This window comes from Lagopus muta, chromosome 12, assembly GCF_023343835.1.
Source record: "Lagopus muta isolate bLagMut1 chromosome 12, bLagMut1 primary, whole genome shotgun sequence".
NCBI lineage: Eukaryota > Metazoa > Chordata > Aves > Galliformes > Phasianidae > Lagopus > Lagopus muta.
Window position 1 is genome coordinate 14,071,313 of NC_064444.1, and position 26,368 is coordinate 14,097,680.

The window sequence follows — 26,368 nt, forward strand, 5'->3', positions numbered from 1 at the left end:
AGGAGCTACTGCAGGTATTCTGTCACAAGACTGGGGCCTTCTGAAGGGTATTCAAGAACATCTTTCAATGTTTTGCAGAACAGGAATGAGTTCAGAGGAAAGTTAAAGCTTTACTAGTAATACAGTATTAAATAACATACTTGTGATTCTTGCAATTTGACTGCATCCTGAAGTAAAATCTGAATGAAAGGACAAATCAATTGCCTTCCTTGTCTGTTTGACTGTCAGGCTATGAAGGAACTCCCAGAAAAATAAGAATATGAATTAAGAGTAACTGGGACGTGAATTTCTCCTCACACTCACTGCTCTGAGAAATTTCATTTCATGTTTCCAAGTGCTAATTTCAGACTGTTAAAGTACACAGAATTTGGCATGAGCTGCAAGGTCACAGATGGGAATTATTCCTCTACTTTAGATGTGAGTTTATTGGGCATTTGTCATTTTACTGTTATTTTTCTCTTGTGGAAGAGGTTTTTTTTTTTTTTTTTTTTTTTTTTTTGCATTGCTAGGTAACAGCAATACTGGAAAGTAGACCTGGATTATTTCACGCAAAAGTATCTGCCTTTTTACATCTACGCCAACATGAAGGTAAGTTTTAGAAAAAATCTTTTCTTTCCCTTTTTTTTTTTCTTTTTTCTTTTTTTTTTTTAAAGCATTCTTAACGCTGCTGATACCGATGACATTTGATCAAAATGAGCCTGAATACCATTCTCTTGATGAGATTTTTTCAATGTATACACTGAACCAACTGCAGACATAAATTTCACAGAGGTCTGTTTTTTGCTTTCCCAGTGGGAGTGGCAACTGAATCTGGACCTTTGCCACACTGGTTGTGCAATTCAGATCACAGTACTTATAGAGACGGGATGGTCAGTGCACCAGCATACTAATGCATCCGATTACTAGACTGGCCATTGTTAGCATTTTAGAAATTAAAGCAAACCCACGATTTAGTGTCGGAAAATACCAGTCCATGTGATTTTATGATTAAAGCATAACTTCACCACTTACTTCTAAATGATAGTTTGGTTAACTCATAGTTCAAGTTTTTAGCTGTTCTAACAGTGGTGTTGACTTTGAAGTTCTCAAACAAGGTATTAGAAAAAAGACAAACATTTTCTAGGCTTTTTTTTTTTCCTCCCCTGCAGCCCATGAGCATGCAAGTCGATGGTTTTCAGTTGTGCGTAAAGTTAGTCTAATCCTTTGCAACAATCAGTTTCTGGTTAAGACAAAAAAGAAATTAGCTATGCAGTAATATAAAAACATACCTAAATAAATCACCATTCCACTTAGGTAAATCCTGTGAAACATCAAAAGTGGTTTTTTAATCAGCCTTTCTTTTTCAGCAGTCACACACTGCCATATTAATCTTAAACAAGTTCATTTTGTTCTTAGTTGAAACAATAACATGAAATAAAACACAAACAATTGGGCTGTAGCACATTACTTTTCAGCGTCACGCTAAAAATCGAGAAACAATTTGTCTTCAACATTTACTTGAAGTTTAAAGGGATTCATATTTGTAAGGCTTTTAACTGCATTTGTTTTTTCGAAAGGGGAGAAAATATCAAGCGATAAAGTGGAAAAGCTTCTATGAGGAGCTCAACATTCTCGCTGAGAAGGGAAATATTTTTAAAAAGATATTTCATTACTTTTAGAACAAAAATTCTCTTTGCACAGATAATAGGAGGAAGAATAACTTCCAGTTTAAGGTACTGACAAGGATTATACTGAAAAAGCTGTTAGCTTTCCCTACTGTCTAGCTTTTAAAGCGTACTTAATTATAACGAAAAGGCACTTTGCTCTGTCAACAAGTTGTGAAGTCACTTGCTCAACCTTTTTCCTCTCATTCCCTCTGCTATTCCTCTTCCCTGGTCCTGTTTAATTTTTTTGCATTTCCTGATTTTTATCTTGGGAAAACAAAAGGCAGCTGCACTAAGTTACATGAAACAGCAAAGTGACTCTGCTAGTTAGTGATTTGCAGGTTCTAAACAGTGAGTTGTGTGAAATGAAAAAGGGGAGTGTCATGTTGCAAAAACTCTTTTCTCTCCCCTTTCTACAGCTGTATTTCTAATCAGCAGAAGATACATCTTGCTTGGAGTCAACCCCCTTTCTCTCTGCACATTCTTAACCTTCTATCTTATGCATGGATCACTGGTTAGCTTAGAAATGCACAGACACAAAAGGGGGAGCTGACATGTGAGGTTTGATGGCAATAATGGCTGTTTATAAGCCTAATCCATCACATTTAGTGGACACCTCCATTTTTGTCCCTCTGAAAAGGTATAAATAATAAAATGGTATAGCTTCAGCTCAGAGGTGCCTTGGTAAATATTTTAACTATTTACAAGATCACACCAACAACAAAAGAAGCATCTGTACCATCCACGCAGAGGCCTGTGAATCATTAGAATAGTATCCAGATGGTTCTTACAATTCATCCACAATAAAATGTCCTCATGACAGAGCTTTTGTGACATCACTGATATTTTTATGACACGGTTCGGTAACAAAAAAACATGTAGTTTTTTTCCCGAAAATACCTGAGCAAATATTATTTCTTCCTCAAAAAACAACAGAGTTAACTATAAGGATCCACATACAAGGTAGATCCAGTTGAAGTCATTCCCTTCAAATAGTAAAGTATCCAGCTTATTAATGTTTCTCTTTAAGACATTATCTGGAATACATCAAGGCCAGCCCTGTGTCAAATTCCTTGACGAGCTCAGGCTGTTTGGCTACTTGGGCAGTAGCATTTGATAGCTTTTCTTTGATTTTACTTTGCTTGTATTAATATCACATCAAGACAGCAGCGTATCACACATAGTAACAAAACAGAGGAAAGAAAATTCGGTGTTTACAAAATGAATCCAAGATCTGACAGCAGGTCTGGGGATAAAACAATGCTGATTTTCTTTCTTCATGAAGTAAAATACTTTGAAATGGCAACATATAATGCAAGCAACACAAAAGCCCTTGTTACTGTCTAACGTGAAACTTGGGACACCATTTTTTGGGGGTGCCAAATTAAAAAACAACAAAATAATCCTGGGCATTTTATAAAAGTGTTGAACAGCCACTTGCTAAATATTCAGTACCCTCATAATGTTTCATGTTGAGCCTTTACTCTCACTGAGCTGAAATCTGTAACAATTTTTAATAAGGTCAGTCTCTAGTTTTTGGTTGCTGTTAATCTTACTCATGCATTTTATAAACCAGGTTAGGCTTTAAATGTTCTTGCCTGCATAATTTACTTAATTTCTTAGTATTCCTTAAAGCAGAAGTACACTTGAGCTTTCAGTCACCAAATTAAAAATCTTTCTTAAATATTCAAATGCTTTAAACTGTTAATTTACAAAGTCCAGACACCACTACCAAATCCCAGCTCTAAGTCATCCAAACTTTGATAAAACAATTAGAATGCACTAGCTTAAAAGATGCACAACTGAAAAGTAAAATAAGAACATGATCAGTGGGTCTAAAGAATGTGTTTATACCCAGTAGTTATTTCCCTGCACATACTCTCACAATTTATGAGAAAGATGGGAAAACATGAAGTAATGCTAACAGAGAATAACAATATAACTACCTTTTTTCCTTTTTTTTTTTTTTTTCTCCTCAAAATAGAATTATTCTTAAATAGAATTTGGACCCCCTCTCCTTCCTAAAGCTTATCAAAATGGCTATAGAAGCAAAGCAGTTCAGGAGCATTCCTGAATATCAATGCTACCCCAATTGCAAAATTTGGTCAATAAAATTAACAGCCGTCTTTTGAATGGAATATCACACCTCTAAATGAGTTCAAGCTGGTGCTGTTATTGTCCAGTGGAATGTGAGATTTACATTTCACAGCTCCTCACCAAAGTAATGAATGAATCTGATCCTGTAAACAAACAATTCCAGTTTCATGTTATTTCAATGGCCCTCCAACAATGTGTGCCTCCACAAAGAAAAATATTTATCATGTTTGTGCTCTGCTCCAATTCTAAGCAGGATCGTAATAAAACAACACCATAAAAACCATTTTCACAGCTGAGTTTGCAATTTAATAAACAGATGCAAACAACAGTCTTTGGAGATCAACAGTTAAAAAAGAAACTAAGTAGAAGACTCCCCACATCACAATGGGAACAATTGAAATGGCCCCCAGCAATATGTAGTAGTCACAAGGTATGTGTCCTTGGGATTTTTCACAGGCATCAACCTTTGAAGTATGCTGTTGTGACATCAATGCAAATCAGTCAGATGATTTCAAGGAAAGGCCAAAAGTGATTTGTTTTGTTTGCATAGTCCTAAATATTAAATAATTATTCCCCCAGCATCAAACACTTTCAGACGTACTATACTTGTGCTGGTCTTACCTAGTACCATTCACTAACCACTCTGCTCCTTATCTGCTTCCCCCTTGTTAAAAAAAAAAAAGTCATGAATACATTTTTTCTCTCTTTCCAGAGAGAAGGATTTTCAAACTTCCAAACCCACTTTGACATCTTAAAAAAGAGAGCACAAAACTCCGTTGGGTTTCCTGTGATGTTTTCAGTACAGTTCTCAAAGTTTCCCACTGAAGCCAATGGCAACTTTCCCCTCAACACAGCTGAGAAGCATTTTGTTGAGTTCTTTGAATTGAACATCAATATAGTCTCTTAAATTACCTTGAGAATCCCCTTATGTATGATTAAGTTTCAGTGGAAATCCCATAGCTAAATAAAGCACTGAGAAAAGCTTCAGAGATAGCTTCGTCTTTAAAAGTTCAAAATGCTTGATGCTACTCCAGCTCTTTGGATAAGGTGTCCCGACAATCCCAAGCATGGAATCAGCTCGATCTCCAGCATATTTCAACCACAATAAGCTTTACTGAAAGACTAGAAAAGCAGAAAATGCAACACGTGAAGCATTTTCAAACTGCCCAGGATAAAAGCTTTGTCTACGAATTTTTGATTGGGATAAAGTAGGTGACTTTTGAGGACCAAACTGTGAATCCCTTTCCCAGAGTTGACTTCCCCACTGATCTAGATGGAACTGTTCTGATAATTGAGACAACGATATAACAAAACTAAAACCTCAGTCTTCAGATTCTGCATGTGTAAATGTAAAGAATCTTTCTTTACATTTAAGAAAAATCCTTAAAGAAATCTTAAAAACTCAGGTTGGCTGGAGTATAGTAAAATTTTGCATGTACTCATGAAAGATGTGCTACTCCATGAGTGTAAGAGTTCGGTTTATATAAAAGGTATCACAGAAAACAAGCTAAATTACACACTTCTGACATGCTAGTTACAACATTTTTATCTAAACACTCATGATTCATGAAGTGCAGCATTTAACAGTGATTAAAAAAATGTGCCTTTGTAATAAAAAAATTAATATCTTTGTAATTAAGAATCAGCTCAGAAAACAGCAGTAACTTATGGTGATTGCTAATTCAATCAGATGGTATTTTAAACAATGGAAGTATTCTCTGTTGCCCCCAAAACAAAGTTATTCTGTATTCTTTTATATTTAACACATGACAAAATAATGGGCTGTAAACTCAAAACTGCAATACTTGTAAGCATCCCTTCAATATAGTCAGGTAGCCAGCTGAGCACACTATGCTCTGCATTCTTAACAGTCTTGTCAGTATACTGAGAAAAATCCAGGTAGTAAATTGCTTCTCAAGTGATTGTTCAGGCTCTGATCCAAAGTTCACTTATATAAACAGGAGCATTTCCATTTATTTTAACAGGCTTTGGCTCACACTCCAAGAAGTGCACCTTTCACTTACATTCCAGGTTACCACAAGTCCACTTAATCATTAAACATCTGAGAACTAACTGGACATTCCTATAGAATAAAAGTTCCAGTTACTGATCAGAAAATACTTATGTGGGCTGTTTTTCCTATGTGAAATTAATGCTCCTAACAGATGTGATATCAATAGCTTGAAATTCTATGTTTCGATGCTGGAGGCTTGTCTTTGGTCCTGTTGGAGCTGATGGCTGAATTTCTGCTGAAGACAATGACAGGAGGAAGAATATTCAACCTTACTATAACCTTAGTCTCCACTGACAGATACAGAGATTTACATACCTGGAAGCTTCCACTTCACCCACATCAGACCAGTTAATATACAGACCAGATGGAAGCCATTGCACAAATGTTTGCAGCTTTATACAATTTTACAACTTCTGTTTAACAGTCATATTCTTCAGTATTTTCAACAGTTGTTTATAATATATTCCAAATTTGACAAAATTTTTGCTTTTGAGGCAACATTACTTATATTCAAAATTTTATTCAGCCTTCACAAGCACTTATGGACTTTTCAAATACTAAACCTTAAATAGGAGGCAAGATGTAACAGAAATATCAACTATCCTTTCACTTCCTAAGTTTTGGGGTCACAAAAGGTACACAGAATCAACACACAGAAGAAAATGGAGCAAACTTTAGGATATTATCTGATAATGGCTCAGCAAGACTTACCAGTGTGTGCAATCAGTTTTGATGCCAAACGGAAGCCATTTTTGCTTTCTCAGAACTTTCTTCATGTAATGGCATTTGTCTTACATTTGCTTTTATGAACTTGTCAATAAGGGTTTGTCAGAAACAAAAACCCAGTACCACATTAAAATAATTGGTCCTGAATATTTAAGAGTTTCTAGGTGTTGTCCTAGCCAAAGCCTTTTCCTGTGGAAGAGTCCTATTGGAGACTGAATCATAGACTTGATGAGTATCAGCACATCCCTTCCATGATCAAAAGACTTGTGTGCGAACTGCAAAATGGGCAGATGTGTTTGAGAACATCAGCAATTCCCCAGACCTTTCCAAAACCAGGATGAACAGATGAGCAATCTCTATCTTTTAACATACGCACAAAACCTAATTCTCATGTCAGTTGGTGTTTAACACCTCATGCTTTTAACAAGGAAGAAATTGACCACAGGAAAGCTTCGTTCTTGCAGTACAGTGTTCTAACTTTGGAAATGGAAGAGCCCATTCAAAGGAAGTTCACTGGATTGTAATCAGTATAAGACTGAGGGCATAATCTGACCCCTTAACCCTAATAAGAGAGATAAATCTACTATCAAAAAGCTCTTAAAATAAACTTTAGAATTGAGAACTATTCATAGCAATAGAACATGACAAAGATACTTTAGGATTTTTCCACCATCTTCATTGGGCACTGAACATAGGGCTAAAAACAAAAGGGAAAAAACAAACTTCTTAAGACTCATGGTCTTCCTTTAACACTGGATTCAGCAATTGACCAATAGACATATCTCATACTTCTATGTATGTTTCAGTTTCCTTACTAGTTATCTGAGATTAATAAAAATTTCTTCTTCCAAATAGCCCCAAACTACTGTCATCTCTGTGTACTGCTATTAGTTATGTACAATAAATCATTATTTTTAATTTGCCTATTGCCAACATGGTTCAAACAACACAAAATCCACATGTTTCATAAGTTTAATTTACTGATTTTAGTCAAAAACATCTTTTAAATTAAATGTTGCTATCCATTTTATTGCTCAGTTTGTACTTTGCTTACTGCTGTGAGCCTGCCAAATTCATCTAATCAACACAACAATCTAGCTGCAATCAAAGACAGTGGGAGTATTTATAAATCTAATCTACCACAGCAAATATGAAAGAATACAGAGAAAAGCAGTACCTAGTAATAACAACCTAGAGAGAATCAGAGTATCTGCTGTTTTTGAAACATTTTCTATTCCTTTTATAATTTCGTTTGCACTTTTCTTATGGGCAAACAGCCACATTATCTTTAAAAGCATATTGCATATAAGATTTAAACTAAATTAGCAAAGTCAAGAAAATTAGGAACTGCATATTTCCAATACACCATTCCAACCGAGCTAACTATTACGCAGGAGAAGCAGGCCATGTACTTTCTGCCCATGGCAAGGGAAGACCACATGTTGGGGCTTATTTCCTGCCCAGATGTACTGTGCATCTCATCTCCTCTGGCCACAGTTGACAGCAGAACAGTACTTCTAAGGGTACCTGATTTATTGCAGAGAAGCAGATCAGTTCTTGAGCAAGAGACTGGGCAGCAGCCTGCTCCTTGCAACAGCTATGGACAGTGTTCTGGCGTAGGGCAGGTGGGGCCAGCATGGTAAGTGTCTGAACATTCTCAGAGCCTTTCACACAAACAAGCAGGGAATGACATTAGGTTCAGCTACACATCTCTCCTGAGCTCGGGAGCAGCACAGGTACAGCTATGTTTGATCCTGACAAAGATGGAAGTGAGGGGAAGGATGCACCCACTAGAAATGACTACAGGGTGCTGATGCACAGGATGCACATTTATACTAAAACAATATAGACTGCCACTTCACTTAGCCCAAGCTAAGTTTGCCATATGACCAAGTATTTAAGCTTAAGAAGGTCTCCAAACCCAAGTCTAATTCGGCAAACCATTATCATCACACGAGAGAAAACAAGGACATAAGCTCAGTGAACAATCAAAAAGCTTGGTTTTGCTTATGGTCTTGATTATGATATCACAGGATTACACGAGCATGGCCACGTAGCCAGTACAGAAGATGCAGAAATTTAATTCTTGAGGATAATATAAACCTTCTTTCTACAAGCAACGCACCCACTCTGCAGCTTCCTTACCCAGCATATCTAGCCCACTGCATTTTCTCCCCACTTTCCTCACAAGACACTGACCGTTTCTGATCTCAGTATAATCTGTTCTAAGCAGACACAACTCCAGTGACTACTTCAGCATAAGTGCAATCAGAAACCATCCAGAAGAGCAATAAAAGTAAGGTATCAGATCCAGGGTAGTTAAAAAAACAAAAAACATTTTCATTTTGTATGGTGCTGCTTTCAGGAATGTTTTACATTTTTAATATGTTGCAGTTTTAATACGTTGGGCCAATTTCAGTCAGTGTAGATTAAACAGCCTTTGAGGGATGATAAAAGGGATAATTCTGGCTCTCTGCACAAAGCAACTGTGACTTTCTTATTTCTGCCCTATCCATAACAGTTGAAAGACGTTGCACTTTGGTGCTTTTCTAAGAAATTATTGGACTGTCACTACAATACAGAGAGACATCTTCTGACCTCTTCTGGCATCAATTCATTTCAATATTGTGGGATAGCCTGCTAATTTATATGGAAGACTGGAGACTTCTCAAGCTTGATTTACTTTTAAGAGGACCTGGCAAGGATTTTTCCAAGGCAACTGAAGTCTTAGAGGAAAAGGCTATTTGTTAATTTCTTTATTTCAAACAGGTTGAATGCTTTGGTTTGAAAAACATTTGTGTTCTTTGGGTTTGTGGAAAGAATTAACCTAACCGTACAAGTCAGTTGTCAAGTATTACTACACTGCAGTAAAAGAACTGTCCTGGTTTATACAACCAGCATATCTGCCCCAAAAAGCTATTTATGATTAACCAATATTTGAATGAACTGTTATTTTTCAGGCTCCTCTATCATTAAGGAACACAAGGCTTGCAGTACTTGAACTTTGTACAAATTCACTAAACGACGCAACTTGTCAATGCGAAAGGAAGAAGTGCTGTTCTTTGAAAAACAATGTTAGAAAAGGGGAAGATATTTAATTCAGAAAACAAACTTTTTAGGCAAAAAATCCATCTGAATCTGCATTCAGGACAAGGATCTGATAAATATTGAGTAAATAAGTTCAAGTTCATAGCAGCTGAAGAACAGTTCAACTTCAACCGTATCATTGTCAGGAAAAACAAATACAAACTTGCCCCAGAGCAAAACAACATTAGAGAAATCAGGAAGAGGATAGATAGACAGACAGTAAGTTATGGACATAAAACTCTTTGTACCAAAACCAATTAACCCTAACCTAAGGCAAGCCTTTTTCTTCTAGCCCTTCATTTAAAGGTTTTACAATTTATAGCCTGTGTTTCTCAGGGGAGGTCCAGCTCTGCTCTGATTTCACATTTCACAGCAGCACATGTGTAATCCTGCTGCAGCACAAAGCACACAGTCTAGCTGATATCAGGAAATCCTCTTTTCACAAGTTGGAAATACACTGGAGTTGAGCTGTAACCAGGATTTACTTCTACTGCAACAGGCCAGGCAAGCATGTTTGCAGAACTGGCAGCTTGGAGTGATATTCATCACAAATCCTGCCTGATATATTCAGGATGGAGGTGTACTGAGAGGCATAATGAAACATGCACAAAACCATCTCGTGAAATTAAAAATGAAAGAAAACTATATTTTAAAAGTGTGTTTAAAAGTTAAGCGTAGACATTTGGTAGGCATGTACAATTGTCATTACTATCATATTGCATTTTCCACTGTTGATAACACTTTAATTTCCCCATGCCTGCAGGAATCCAGGAAAATGCCAATTGAAAGCCCACAGTTGGTAGGAACAAATCACCAACTTCTGAAAAAAATAAAGATCACAGGTCGCATAAAGTTGCATGCTTAATATCTTGAAAAGTTTTCTCTCAAATAAGAAATGAAATATATGTGCACCAGATCTGACTACCAGATTTGCTTCTACAGGAAATCTATAATAATTTGCCATGTATCTTTAGATGCAGGCTGATAGGAAAATAAATCCATTCTACGTAATTGATTGCAAATACACAAAATCAATAGCCAATAACAAAAAGCTCATGAACAGCTCCAGCCAACCAACTCTAACTTCACTATTTTATATTGTATCCAAAAGCTACTTCGTAAGCAGATGGCAGTACCATTTTTTAATGCTAGGTATTCTTCCTTTCATCAAAATCATAGAAACACCTGTGCTATACAACTTCTGCTTTCCCATTGTGAAAATTAATTCTAAAATTATCTTATTTCTTGGGAAGAAATACTGGTCCCATGATGGACTGAAGTAAAACGAACAGGGATACTGGCTCAAAGCCACCTAGAGATTTTATTTTATTATATGATGCCTATAAAGTGCAGCTGTGCTTCTTATATGTCGATATGTGTTTACCTCTGAATACACTACACATCTTAAAAGTGACCAAAAAGATTCAAAAAGAAACATTTTTTCTAATGATCATCTAATTATCTATAGTGTCTGAAACCCAGCTCATTTAAGGCAGTAAAATGAAAACCTAGTTCATTAACTGTTCCACACTATGGATGAACAGTCCACTGGTAAGCCCTAAGCTTAAAATAGAGGCAAAACTACTAAAGATGTGGTTAGGTAGAATGACAAAAGTATACAGAATACCTTTCTCAGAAGGTTAATAATCAAGGTTGTGTTTTCTGATTAGGTAAAATTAGACTCCATTGAGAACTTATGTTCTGATAGGCAAAATATAAGCAAGCATAATCACTTCAGTCAAGAATGTGTCTACTTACAGAATGGGTGACTTTTTATCCAAAGGGAAAAGGGGTTACCCAGAAATATATGGTGTTTTCTCAAAGTAATATTTTTTCTGCAACTAATCAATAACACAATTGCATAAGAAGGCTTAAACAACATAACTACATACAAAGAAGCAACTCAAACCAGTAGCATGCTCTGAGATGCTACTATTTTGCTTAGAAAGATTTGTGATACACTCAACCTGAAACAAACACAAGGAATGGAAATCTACCCTATCAGCCAAAGATCACACTATATTAAAGAAATTAAGAGAACATTCAATGCAGTCTGGTGAGGGTAAAGAAACCTTATTCTTGCCGTGGCCTCACTATGAACACAAGCAAATTTATAGTCTGTAATATGTTATCCTTATAGTTACACAGAGTTACTTGGAAATTCATTTAAACATGGAGACAGGTTGAATTTGATCTCCCTTTCTCTGATTTGTCCCTTTTGTATCTGTGGTGCTTCCAGCTTCAATCCACCGATTGATTTTTACTCCACTCATTTCTGCAGTACTCATCCCCATCCTGCATCCTCTCACCTATCCGTTACTTACCTGCCTGGGGAAGCAGCAGTGCACTCTGCATTCATCCACTGTCCACACACTCACAAGTAGGGCAGTTAACACATGATGAATGACCAACATTTTTACACTACCAGAAATGCCATCATGCCCACCGTTGTCTACATGGGACTATTAATCCACCAACCTGCCTATTTTCAATAAACTAGCATGCCTGTAATCTTCATCCCTGAGAAACGTAGGAGCAAAATAGAGGCAGACTGAACTGACTAAATATTTATCATCAGTTATACAAATATAAACGTCACCAGTAAAATCATACAAGATAACTTTTTTTTTTTTGAGGAAGCAAAGTATTTTTCTAAACAATCATTTTCCCAGTATGACATAATATCTGCATAACCCAAATCCATAAGAATGTTACTCAGTGCAAATATTTTCCTGTTTAAGTAAACATGAAAATTTATGCCCTAGCTGACAAACAACAGCAACACGCAGAACAAATAGTTTATCTTTTTCTGCTATTGTAGTATTAGAAGCAAATATCTGTGTTATCAAAACACAAAGAAATTACATCCAAATTCAAGATCTTACTGCTATGTATATATAAATAAACTCAAGACTTCTACGATTTAAAATTTCTAACAAGAAATGATGGAGTCCTTCAGAGAATGTTGGCTCTTTAAGCTACTTGGTGCAGTATAAGAGGAGCAGAAAGCAGCAACTGTTATTCTGGAGAACTTCAATGTGATCAAACCAAATGCACGTCCATGGAGATTTCATGGTTACCCCTTCTGTTTTAAGCTAAGACTTTTCTAACCATTTAAAAAAGAAGACGGTTTTTCACCTTCAATCTCTAGTGGCAAACAGGCTACTTGAAAATCTTTTATTATATTTTGAATTTTGGAATTAGTGTTAGTTGTTTGTTTTTGTAGAAATGTCTGAAAAGAAATCTCACTTTAGGGTCACGTTCAGTGGATCATTCTGTGTGACTCACAAACATTCCTCCTCAGCACTTCACTACAAAGTGCACCAGGTTAATTATTAGATCACAACTGCTTTCAGAGATGCTTGTGAACAGTAAACATTGATCTAGAAAGCTTCTCAAGATGCCAAAGATCTTGATCTACTGAGGGATGTTTACATGCTGATCTTTACCTGAAATCTCTCTTATGAACAGCACAACACAAGTTACTCCATTTCTGGGTAACCGTGATGTATGTAAACTGATACTGGTGACCAAAAACCAGGCTCAAGGCATTTGTCTTCTCTTTTGCCCTGCAGAGATTTTCAATAATAAGTCTGACACATTTTCAGTCATCTGTTTCACAATGCACGTAATTTAAACTACTGGGACCTTTTCAATCAGGGAATTGCTTATTTAAAGAATACACAACAGCACTAAATGTTTGTACTGGACAGTAGATAGTACTAAGAATATATTTAATATTTATGCGAGTACTGTTGGTCATCTAGAGTCCATGTAGAAAGACATCTCAATTTTTATGGTGATATCATCACCATACACTAAATAAAAAACAAACTATCAGTATCTTGCTTTTCATGCTTAAATTACTTTATTAGCCCAATCTCTTCCCTGTTCATAGGGGATCCTGCCTGACCACGTTAACTTCATGCATTTGTTTCTGCAGTGTACTCTGGGTCCAAATAACTTGTGTGCATTATTTCTGCGGAAAACAGTAGCAAAGGATCCCTATGATTTCACCCAGTCCATCTTGCTGTCTAAATAAGTATCAATTATGATCTAATACACCTAGTAATGGCATTATTTGGAAGCATTTTAATGCTAATATTCATGCTTCAGTAGGCCTATCTCATAAGTTTTGTTTCTAAATGAATTAAAATCCCACCTTGGAGACAAAGTATCTGGAAATATTTCCATTTATTGATTTTGTTTTCAGTCTGTTGAGTGCTTTACTTGAGAAAAATATTTTTTTGAAACAAAGGCAGTAACATCTACTGGATATGAACTCTGGAAAATAAGTTTTCTTTTGCTCCAGCCTCTCAGAAGAAATAGAGAAACTAGGCAAGACAGGTGCCAATAGAGGCAAACATACTGATTTACTTGTAATAGACTTCAGACAGACATTAATACTTGTGCTGGGTAAGGACTGCGTGTAAAAGTCAGTTTGCCTAACTACAAACATCACTGGAATGGAATAAACTTCCTGCAAGCACGTGGCTTACAGTCTTGAGCTGGAATTAGATTCAATAACATCACATTTGGGGATGCAGGGACTTCCCAAACTGTTAAGACATCAGAGGTAACAGAAAATTAATCTCTGCCAAAACCTCATCCTGTATGAGTTCAAAAGGGCTTATTCAAGTCACTTATTTATGATCCGATATAAAGAGCAAAAACCCTTCTGACAAAGTCTACAGAGTTGGGTACTCCATGGCTTCTCTGGGTCAATCTCCCAAATCTCCCACTTAACCATTTGTCTTCTATAGCTGCTTGTTAAAAAGTTGGTTTCAAGCATCTGAACTGTGATGAAATATGGTGTAGATCAGCTTTGCTGTTTGGTATTTCTGGTTCAGAAGTTGTGTTTACGTACTTCATCCATTAATTGGAATCTATGCTTTAGCTACAACTATAAATAAAAGAACAGAAAAAAATATGAAGAAATCTAGTTGTAAAAGAGCATTGAGGGAGTGCCAAAATAAAGCAAGTTGGCAGAAAATGATTTAGCAGATCTCATAAAAACCTTGTGCTACTACGTTGTAAGTTAACTAAGATATTTAAAGCATGTTTAATCAACACACAAATTTTCAGCATATACCAACAAAAAGTTTATAGTATAAAAGTACCGACAACTGGAAGTTATCTGTAGAATTTTATAAATAAGTACTTGCAGATGGAAATGTAAATTACTTTTCTGAAAAAACAGCCAGTGCAATGAAAGTGGCTTTTAATAAAACATGAGTGCAGTTGTTTTTTGCCAGTATGGTTCAGAAAAAGTGTCATTATTCTTGTTCTAGCTAATATGCATCACTGAACAACCATACTTTTCTATTGTACATTCTAGTTACTTTGATTTGTTATATTTTTGTTTAAAAAATATATTATCAATTACAATCTTTTGAAGTTGAGCCATTGTTTCTTCCAGCTACACGACTTAACAGTATAAAAACAGTACAGAATTAGTTTTGTGTTATTGGAGAGAAGATTAAAACATTTTTAATTCTTAAAATATCCAAAACATTGCTTGTATGTACGCTGGGCTTTGCAATAGCATTAGATGTAAAATAATACCTAGTCAAACTCATTCTGGTGAACAAGAGTCAGTGGATCCTAACAGGATCACAGACACCCCTTTCCAGATAAAAAGCGATTCCAGACAAACCCTCAGATGCAGTGTTCTCATCCCTTCTCTAAAATGGAAAATGTGAATAAGGTACAAGAAAAAAAGAAAAAGAAACATAATTCTCTACAGTATAATTCCTTTTGACTTCTTCTAGATCTCAGGAAAAAAGCAACCATCCACGTGCTTGAAGTCGGTAAATAACATAAAGCTACTGGAATTACTTGAGCATTTAAAGTAGATGCATTTTTTGAAGATTACAAAGGTCACTTATTCTCTCTCATGATTAGCAGTGTAACATCAACCCTCAGAGGAAACAGTTCCTCAGCCTGTATGAAATCAATTTAAAGAAATAAATGTGACACTGCATTTGAGAAAAACTGAAGACAGCTGCTGGATAAGATATGTCTAATATTTGACTTTTGATCTCAAAAATAGTTTAGTATGGCATATGAAAAGCTATCTAGGCTACAAAGGTTACTTATGTAGAATAAGATGTATAAACTCATCAGATTAAATGTTTTACAATTATTTTTAAGAGTTAAAATATATTAAAAACTATCTTTGTAAGGAGCAGAGGATACGCTTCTATTTAACATTTCAGAAAACAGCCTAACAAAGTTACTGCTCAGCAGCTACTTGTTTCCATTGTATCATAGTATCTCATAAGGGGCAGACCTCAGATTGGAGCCAAGACTCAATTTGAAAAGCATCCAGAATAGTCGAACCCAGTCAGAGTAATTACAGCCTACTCTCAGGTGCATCTCCTGCATCCTCCAATCTCTGATTTCTCCACGTTCACACTCCTCCTTCCACCCCTCTCATCCTCTTTCATCATTTTTTTTTCTCCTCCCCAGATAAATATTTCCAAATAAGTATTTACAACATTCTCTACCTTCGCACTGTTCTCAGATATATTATTAGGGTTTATCTGTCCTGACCAGAATAATTTAAAACAGCCCAAACCTGCTACTGACTTGTTAATCAGATTACAAATCACTCAGCTTTCACTTTTCAGCTTTTGTTAATTTCAATAGATTATATTTTCAGAACTATATTTTAAACAAACAATAAAAATGCTACTTTGTGCTGCCCAAGATTTCACATTCTTTCAAGTTCATTTTAGCTGCCCAACCAAAATCTGAATGTATCGCTGTGCACAGAACTGTGTCCAGCAATGCACCCACAGATGCCCACAACATGTACAAAACTAGCCAACACAAATGAAAAAAACCTCTTGGGCCTAAACTGGCATACCCTAAAATGCTGTCTAATTTCGTGAACAGTTATTACCAGTTAAACAACAAGCACATAATATCTCAGTGAAGAATTTCCAGTAGCTTAGTTCAAAGCAAAATACTGGAAAATCTGGACTGCTTGGAAAGTTGTGTGTCCTATGCTATTGCATTGGCTCACAACGTCAAAGGTGGGTGTTGGTGGTATAGCAGTAGAGGCTTAATCTTCCCACTAATATTCCATTGATTGTTTTTGCTGTATGACAGACAGCATCAGTCTGACCAAATGGTGTCTGACTTGTGCACAGGACACAAACGTGTGTCACTGAATTCATCCCTGCAGAAAATATATCACCCAATGACATTCATTGACCCTTGGTGAATATTGGAATAAAGAAGTGAATGGGGACCAACCAGTGGATGTGAGCACAGTGAGGAGGTAGGCAATGCAATTCAGCAGTGGCAACAGTGACAGTGGTTTACCTCTTCTGATACAGACTTTTCTGAGCATAGCATGCAGGCTCTTGCTCATTGACGCTGAAAATGCATAACTAGTGGTGGTGACTATGTTGAAAAGCGCTGTTTTGTAGCTAAGAAACCGATTTATCAAATAGCATTACTGTGCTTGTTGAATCTGTTGTAGCTTCCATGGAAATCAGTAGGAAGCATTATATTCAGAACAATATACATATAAAAGAAATCCCCAAATCCTTCTGTAGAAAAATGTCTCTTTGTGAGATATTTCAACACAAAAGCAAATGTGTTTAAAATTCCTCTTTCTTTACAGCCTGCACCATCTCGTATCAAACTTGAGTTGCATTGATACACAGGAATTCTGTTCACCAGCTATGTGAAAGGTACAGTCAACTCAAGACAGTCATTAATCAGACCTCCAGAACTATAAGAACTGTGTTACTTTGGTATATAATTTTGCTTTTGGTATTTGAGTACTTGGATTATATTTCAGGTCACAACTCCTTCGCTCTAATTGCATAGAAAAGATTCCTGTGTCTTTCTCTTTAAATGAAAATTCTCAGGATCCCATGATTACTTATCTTACTAAACTAGAATTTAGGAGGAACATCAGCTAACACAGGGCACAGTAATGTTGCTTTCAGTCAAATTGCGTTTATGCAAATAAAGGTCAGATTTAGTACAATGGATTTACCCAGTTCTCAGTCTGGAGAATGACTCACACATAGGACCTTTTCTAATGAGTTAACATAGCTTCAAAATGTCATTTACAAAGAAGACAAAACAAATCACACACACAAAAATGCAAAACCAAAACAGCCCTGGACAGAGACTATAACTGATGTAATTGTAACTCCTGATGCATCAGTGAATTTCCTTTTGCTGTTTGAAATCCTTTGCTAACTCTCTGCATGTATAACTGTTCACATTTTAGACTGTTCTCAATGTCTCTTTTTCTAAGCCTTTGAAGTAAAGGCAGGAAATAGGACTTGCAGATGTCACCATTGTGGTTCCTGGTCTAAAGACAAGCAACACAGAAACCTATACAGCAGATACAGTTTTTTTTAAATGCACAAGTTGAATTTGTCTTTGGATTTATACAAATTTAGACAAATATTTTTTACAAGTAAATCAGGCTCCAAAACCAGGTCAAAGTAAGTATTAGGTCTCCTTGGTGAATTACCCTTATTTCAATTAAATTACCATTGCTACTACTGCTTTATGCAGGCTTTTTAAAGCACTACTGTAACTAAAGTTTTTTTTAAAGTTGCTCTCACACTTACTCTCCCTTATGCTCCTTTAGACATTCTCTCAACCTTTTATTTTGATATTTTCACTCTATTGAACGTGTCAAACCACATAAGTAGTGATTTTATCTGGTATACTGATTCAGTCTAATATGATATTAACGAAAAATCACACACAAAATCTACACCCTTTTAAAATTGATCTCAATGGTCTCTGCATTATCACAAATTTGAGAATCATTCCTCCTAAAGCGGCAAGACTGGTGGACCAGATCAACGATTTTCAGATACAGAGAGCACTGACAAAGCACAGTTGTGAGTAGCCATCTGAAATGGACTTAGATTCATCTCTCTTGAGACTCAATGTCAGCATCAGCGATGAAGGTTTCATCTACCTTCATTAAGCTGACAATGATAAAAGGAATCCACAATGATCACATTTGCTCATCTTCTTAGTGGTCAGCCAACTTAAAAAGGTATTGCCTTCAGGCACTCAGTACCAAATGTCCTTATCTTTAAGAATCAGACTTCAGCCAACAAGTAGAGCTGAAATTTACAACATGCATCTATAAGCTGCTATGAATAACATATACTGTGCTGCTAAGCTATATGCTAACAGCAGAAATGCTGTTTTACAATCACATGAGCAACATTTATAGGCTGTTACATCAAATATTCCAGAGTTGTACTGAAATCTAAAGGAGTACAAACTAAATAATAGTGAAATAGCAGAGATGAGGTGATAAGCAGCTTAAGTAGAAATGGAATTAAACATTACTTCAGAAGGTAATATTTGCAAATGTTTATTAAGAGCCTAGCACAGTGGAGATGAGATGGCCCATAACAATCTTTTATGTTTCCTTCTGCAAGCACCTAAGAAGGACCACTGCTTCTCTACTTCTATCAACAATTAAATCTCCAGTCCATTTTCACATGAAATCATCTGCATGAATAACACAGATGCCAAAAGGTACTGGCTACACCAGCCAGGAAGTTCACACTGTGTAATTCAGCATATACCCATATAGGAATATAGTATGACAATGAACAACTTAAATTACTGTTTTGAGCCAGCAAGAACCTTCTATACCCAGCTGCAACGTCTGATACAAGAAATATGCCACCAGCTGCAATAGCAGATGTTATGGAAACTGATTTCTCAAACAGCATAGCATTGTCATATGGCTTCTACTAAGCTGTGCTGGATGAATCTTGAATTTACAAGGCCAGCTACGCAGCCTGCCTCTGGCCTACAGTACAGTCCATGGAAAGAAATGCTGTGTTTCCCAGCAAGCAACGTGCATTTATCCAACCTGAAAGTGGTGGTAGTTTACACCTGTATAAATTTGCTTTCTTCATTCATACTTTTCATTTCCTTCCTACCTTGATGTTTAAGAAAAATCAAGCAGAAGACCATTTTTATGGCAGCGTTTTCTTAAGAACACAGTTCATAATTTAATTTTTTTATTCCTTAGTGTCACTAGTTTACATCCTGACTGTAAAGTCTCTCTTATTATTGCCATTGTATGTTGGAAACAATCATAGAACCGCTCAGGTTGGAAAAGACCTTAAAAGATCATCGAGTCCAACCATGGCCTGACCATACTACCCTAACTCTAACAGCCCTCCACTAAATCACATCCCTGAGCACCACATCCAAATGGTTTTTAAACACACCCAGGGATGGTGACTCAATCACCTCCCTGGGGAAACTATTCCAATGCTTAACAACCCTTTCTGTAAAGAAGTTTTTCCTGATATCCAACCTAAACTTCCCCTAGAGCAACTTGAGGCCATTTCCGCTTGTCCTGTCACCAGTGAGAAGAGACAAAACCCGCTCTTGCTTTAAGCACCTTTCTGGTACTGGAAGAGAGCAATAAGGTCTCCCCTCAGCCTCCTTTTCCTCAGTTCCTTCAGTCTCTCATCATATGGCACATTCTCCAACCCCTTCACAAGCCTTGTTGCCCTTCTTTGGACCTGCTCCAGCACCTCAATGTCCTTTCTGTACCAAGGTGCCCAAAACTGAATGCAGTACTTGAGGTGGGGTCTCATCAGAGCCGAGTGCAGGGGCAGGATGACTTCCCTAGTCCTGCTCACCTCACCACTCCTGATCCAAGCCAGGATGCCATTGGCCTTCTTGACCTGGGCACACTGCTGGCTCATATTCAGCCGACTGTCCATCAGTACACCAAGGTCCCTTTCCATCATGCAGCTTTCCAGCCACTCTTCTCCAAGCCTGTAGAGTTGCCTGGGGTTGTGCCCAAAATGCAGGACCCGACACTTGGCCCTATTGAAACTCACGCAGTTAACCTCAGCCCATCGATCCAGTCTATCCAGGTCTCTCTGTAGCGCCTTTCTCCCCTCAGGCAGATCAACATCCCTCCCAACTTGGCAAGATAAAGGTTTCAAGACAACTGCCCTTTCCAACACAGCACAGAATCTGAACAAATGTTTGAAACTAAAAGCTAGTTCTCTGACTCAACTTTTCCATCAGTAGTCTGCAGTATTCCACATTTCCCTCAATCAGAACAACTGAGGAGGTACAGTCCCTTTTCAATATCCTCCTGCTCTGGAAGAAAGAGACTTTGTCTTCTAACTTCATCATTTATTCTTTCAGCTACTGAGGGATCAAGCAATCATGGAAGTACTGCCTTCCAAATTGTTATTTGCTCATCATTTTGTGATTAGCAGCAACTTCCCTTTGTCCAATCCCGCAACATAGAAATGGATGATTGTCAATAATTCATTCTGCCAGGTGTGAAAGTCTCTGCAGTAAGCTCCTCAAGGCTTTGTTTAAAAGAAAAAAAGACAAAGCAATTCCCAAGAAATGCTCTTTCTGAAAAAGAATTTACAATCTGACAGATACAAAGAAAAATTGTAATTTAACACAATTCATGTATTAAAACAAAAAATTACTCTTCAAATTACAAAATACTGCTATGAAGAAAAAGAATTTTCCTACTATCAATCTGTCATTCCTAAATATTAATTAGTCAGAAGTTAATATGCAGAATATATATTTGTTGCATTTCAGTCCACAGCAACATGTTGGATTTTAAACCCAACAGCAAAACAGAATTCTTTTAACGTTTGAGCACACAAAACAGGCTTGAACAAATGCAGCGGTTGCAGATGTCTTCTGGGGACACTGAATACATCCAAGCCCCAGAACATAACCTAATCATAGAGACATCAGTAGTGTTTTGAGATCCACATGATAAATCTCATTGTTACACTGCAGTTGGAAGCATAGAGAAAGATAAAATAACACCAAAGCACAAACCTGTTTCTTTGACTCCAATAGTAATTATATAGAGAGTGCTAATATTTGAATATGATAATTACAGGTATTTCAAAAGTGAACTACAGCTCATGGAACTTATGTGTAGCTCACTCAGCATGTAATACTCAGAAGGCTCAGGCAGCAATTTGAAAATGACAATGTTTTCTGATTGAAGAGACAACAATTTATGTAAATGGAAATCATAATTAAAAAGCAATTAATACTTTATCTCAAGGTGTAATTTCAATTCATTGTGAAGGCTTATTTAACACCCATAAGCTCTTATATGCATCTCATCCAACTTTTTTTACTAGATAAAGTACTCCTTCCAATGAAGGGCTGTGGTTAATCTTATATGACAGATCTCAAACTATGGTTTGAAATTATTCTGCCTCTTATTTGGAGAATAATTTCACCCGTTAATCTGAATTCTGAGTTTTGCAAAACAGAAGGCCCACCCACTGCACAAGAAAAAGACTCTACAAGAAAGGGAAAAAAATCACAACTATTCCCTTTGTTCACAGATTTGGGCTGATTCCCAGAGTATAACAGATAATCATCAATCACAGAATCATTACAGCAGGCTACCATAATGGAGATGCAGGAAGCATCCAGCCACGTCCCCTTCTCGCTGGCTGTGCTGCTTGTGCCATCCCTGTGTACACTGAGGGTGGGAGCAATCCTTGGTGTGTGCAGCAGGAGGTAAATTGTTCTGATCATTCAGTTACAGCAACAGCTAGAAATAAAGCTGTGCAAAGCAGCTTTGACTCAGAGGAGAATTAAGACATGAGTATAAATCTATTCCTATGATTTATATTTACACAAGTTTATGTTTTTCTTTCAACTCTGGAAAGGAGAGTTGCTCATATGTACAAGAAAGTCTCTGCAGTTTGTTCTAAAAAAAAAAATAATAATAATCTGTGCTTTATTATATCAAGACTACTTCTATGCCTGCAAACAGAGAAAGAGTACACGCAAATCATAGAGGCTTTAAGATACAAATAAAGAACATCCTGTGAAACAGAGCTCTTTCAGGCTATGCATTCAAAGTTTTAATCTCTCTCAACATGCTAATTTCTATGTGAAAGCAGATGTGCAGAAGTACAGGTACTTATTAGAAACCCAACTTCTACCTAAGGCATAGTGGTGTCCTCAATTGTATAAGCACAACTGTGTTCTTGGCTGTAAAGCACAGATGGAAGCATTGATATATGGTGGTTACAGATTAAGGTTCACAGCAGCCCTGATGTCCAAAATACCTGAAAAATTATTTTACAGCATTTTAAGTTTAGAGTTAGAAGCAAAGTATGCATACATCTGCCTAAACACTCCAAGTATCTGCTAAAACAGGGTCTAGTCTCTTCTATAGGAATGTTTCATTAGCCTTTTCACCTGACTAAATTTTTAATCCTAATACTTTTGGAGGTTTAAGGGATTAATAGAACAATTTGTTATTGTTATTGCTGTTAATGTCATTTTCATCAATAGGCAATGCTGCTATAATATACAGCACGCAAAAAGTAAAAGAAATTTATATAGCAGAAATTAGGCTGTATGTATCCAATAATGGGAATGAACTTAAAACTAAACCCAAGAATAAATTAATTAGAAGGAAAATAGTATTTTTTTAAATGTCAAAACAGACCAACATTGAGTATTTCCAGTGTATTTCTGTAAACAAAGTCAAAGTAACAGTTTGAATTAAGCCATCATTTTCCAGTGAAGGAAAAACAGTAACTGCTCAGCACTTAATGGAAACACAAGCTCCTTCCAATGAGAAGGAAATTATTACCATAAAACCATAATAAAAGATGACTCAAGCTCACTGTAATTAAAACCACAGCTAACTACTTGAATATTTTGATCCCAGATTCGTGCTATTTAGAGTTGTGCTTACATCCAGCTAACTATTAGTGCATAAAAACAGCCACGATATCAAATGAGGGGTTGAAATAAAAATATTGTACGATTAGAAGCTGTGAAATACAATGTGTGCTGCGTACAGGCTTCTCCGTGGTAAGGCACGGTAATCTTAAGAATACAGTTTGCTTTCAAGTAAAAATCTTATCACAAAATGGTGCTTCCTTATATGACTCATAAACTTCAGAATCTAAAATGTAACTATTTTTTAGGTTAAGGTATGTTTATAGCCTGCTCTGCTTCCCCCTCCTCCTGGCAACAACAAGAAAAAAAAACACAAAAAACATGCATCTCTCCATTCATCTTTTCTCTATCACACATGCATCTCACTTGGTATCCATCATCCCCATGAACCTAAGCAATTTTTTAAAGTGATGGAAAACACAGTACATATAAAGTAAATTAATTTCAAAATGTTTCAAAGTTGGAAATAAAATTTAAATGATTAAGTCTCAGGTGGCTTTAAAAAGGAAGAGATGATTAAAGATAGCAGTCATTTTGTAGTTCATTTTACAACCATACATTTCAATTTTTTTTTTTTTTTTTTTTTTTAATTTCTCTCCAATACATCATGCTGTCCTTTGGAAAAAGGGAGAATGAATTCTGAAGCCCCTTCAACTTATTTCTTCCCATTTTCTCTCCTCTCTAGCAGTGTTAAAATCTAGCAAACAATCTACGTGTGTTTGCACAGTGCTCAAAGCAGTCTGTGTCAGATCATTTGTTCTTGGTTGAGAGCTGTCTCACAGAGACAGAACTGCTGAAGTTCCAACAGGATCGCTCCCTCTGGAGAACAGCAGAAGCTGCTGCCGCATGTTTTAGGACCTTTTGACTGTGACTTCTCTGGAGAAAAGAAAGGTGGGATGACATTGGGTTTCACCTCTGCAGCACTCGCCATTGAGCAAACACTTCATTGCACCTTTCCAGCTTCCCACTTACTGGTACAACTTGTTGCATCACTGTATTTAGACAAACTGAAGTCATCAGGGTCTGAAGTTGCAAAAGTGAGGAGTAGATCTGTTGCACTCAACCTTCTAGAAGATATCAAAGACTCAATGAATTTTGCCAGAAGCAGCTTTTGGGATGAGTCTTTAAAAATCACCTGTCTGTAGAAAACTAATTACAGTGCTTAGGGCACCATGCTAATAATTAGTTTCAAAGAACAGCTTGCCTTAAACTCTTAAAATGCTTTCCCACACTGAACTAGAAAAGCAGGTGCAGAGTAAAAATTTACACTAAATACTTTTGAATGATCATTAGATTTTATGGAGCCCAATTTACCTGCCAAGTCTGTGCTGCACAAACTCTACTACCTGGCTTGGCAGACAGAGCAGGACAGAGTTTTCTCAAAGATCCATTTGGCCAGGATCTCAGTTTGCCTCTTTCATTTATAGGAATGAATTTTTTTCAGGTGGATGACTTAAAACATGACGCTAATAAACAAATAATGATAGAAAACTGGAGCCAGGTATCATTTGTGCATTTCTATTTGAAAGGAAGAGGCATTGCATCACCTTTTTTTTTTTTTTTCCTATTTTATTCTAATATGAAAACATTTTACAAGCACTACAGGTTTAGCTGGAGTCCTTAGCCATGTTCCAGCATCATAAACTCAAACTTCCAAACTTATTAGAAGTATGCCAGCTTTTTTCTTCTCTCTCCCCACCCCTCCTCCCATAGTTATTTTACTGTTTGCAAAGCATTAAAATTTCCTCTACGTGCTCATTATTAAAATAAAGCTATGAAATTAATTTTAATGGCTTAATTATCTTCTTACAAAGAAAAGTTAAGTAGAAAAAATATATTTATAAAAAATTTTAAAAGCTGTATATGTTTAACAGAAATGCTCTGCATTTCTATCAGTGGGAAATTCAGACATTCAGCCTATGTGAAATTCTGGCTCCATGAGCACTGAAAGGGGTTACAGTCATTATTTATGGCATATACTGTTGTCAACAAGGAAACAAAATCTTAATTATTTACTGTAGTCTACCCAAGTATGCAGCAAGGTTAGAGCACCTATCAAATTCTGTTACATTCCCCAGATTATTGAAGGAAGAATTAATGCTTCAAATCAAGCTTTGAAGTAAAAAAAGGAGGTGAATGGGAAGTAGGAAAGCACCTGGATTTCTGCTTTGTTACATGTTCGCTGTGGAAATAATCTGCTCGATTTTAATGAGAGTTGACATCAGCAAGAACAGTCCCTGCCATCACTTCACAACTAGCTGTTTTTCACTGATGTCTTGTGTTTGGTTTTTTTTTTTTTTTTTTTTGAAGTATTGAGTTAAAACTTCATACAACGAGAAATTAAAAAGAAAAGTTTCTAAGATATAATAATGGAAGTAAAAAAAAATCCCTGGAACTGCTAAGAGCAGAATGGGAAGACTAACTATCTGTAACTGAGATATGTAGATATCTTACCATCTAAGCTTCCTTAAATTATTTCCAATTGGCAAGTTTCAGTTCTGTTGAATGCCAGCCAGAAAGCCAAGGTGGTATGAAACATTTAAAAAGCATTACTTTTTAACAATGCCGAGAAAAAAATGGTACCTTTTTAATAGCCATATGTCATAATGACTATTTTTATTTAGGAAAATCTATTTTAATTTATTTAGGAAAATCTATTTTAATTTAAACATCATAAGCCCACGAGCTATACTGAACAATATATGTATAATTTTTTAACCATATGCTGTGAATTATTGCAAAGAAAACTGTTACCGCTCTTCCCCCTCTTTTAGAGGTTCAAATACATATGTGTGTTCATGTACACACCTGTTGACAATGAAGGAAGGAAACCACTAAAATCCATTAGTTAAAATAATGGCAAATTCCAAACAGTACAACTTCCCTTGGGTTGCTTCTTACCCCGTATCTCTCTAGCTCATCTTTCATATAAGCCCCTTCTTGAACCAGTTCTCCACAGCAAGCTGCTAGTGATGATGGCCATCAACCCAGATGATGTAGAAAGTTGCTACAATTCCTTTCATCTGCTCTTTTCCTCAATTCATGCACTGCGTGCTTTGAAGGC

General features: G+C 36.5%; 1 long non-coding RNA gene across 1 annotated transcript; it reads left to right on the plus strand.

The window, feature by feature from the left end:
- Positions 1-178: 178 nt before the first annotated feature.
- LOC125699511 (uncharacterized) lies at positions 179-25,610 on the plus strand. The gene is made up of 3 exons (XR_007379591.1): positions 179-417; positions 510-588; positions 17,204-25,610. It is a non-coding gene; the product is annotated as an uncharacterized LOC125699511 (long non-coding RNA).
- The last annotated feature ends 758 nt before the right edge of the window (positions 25,611-26,368 follow it).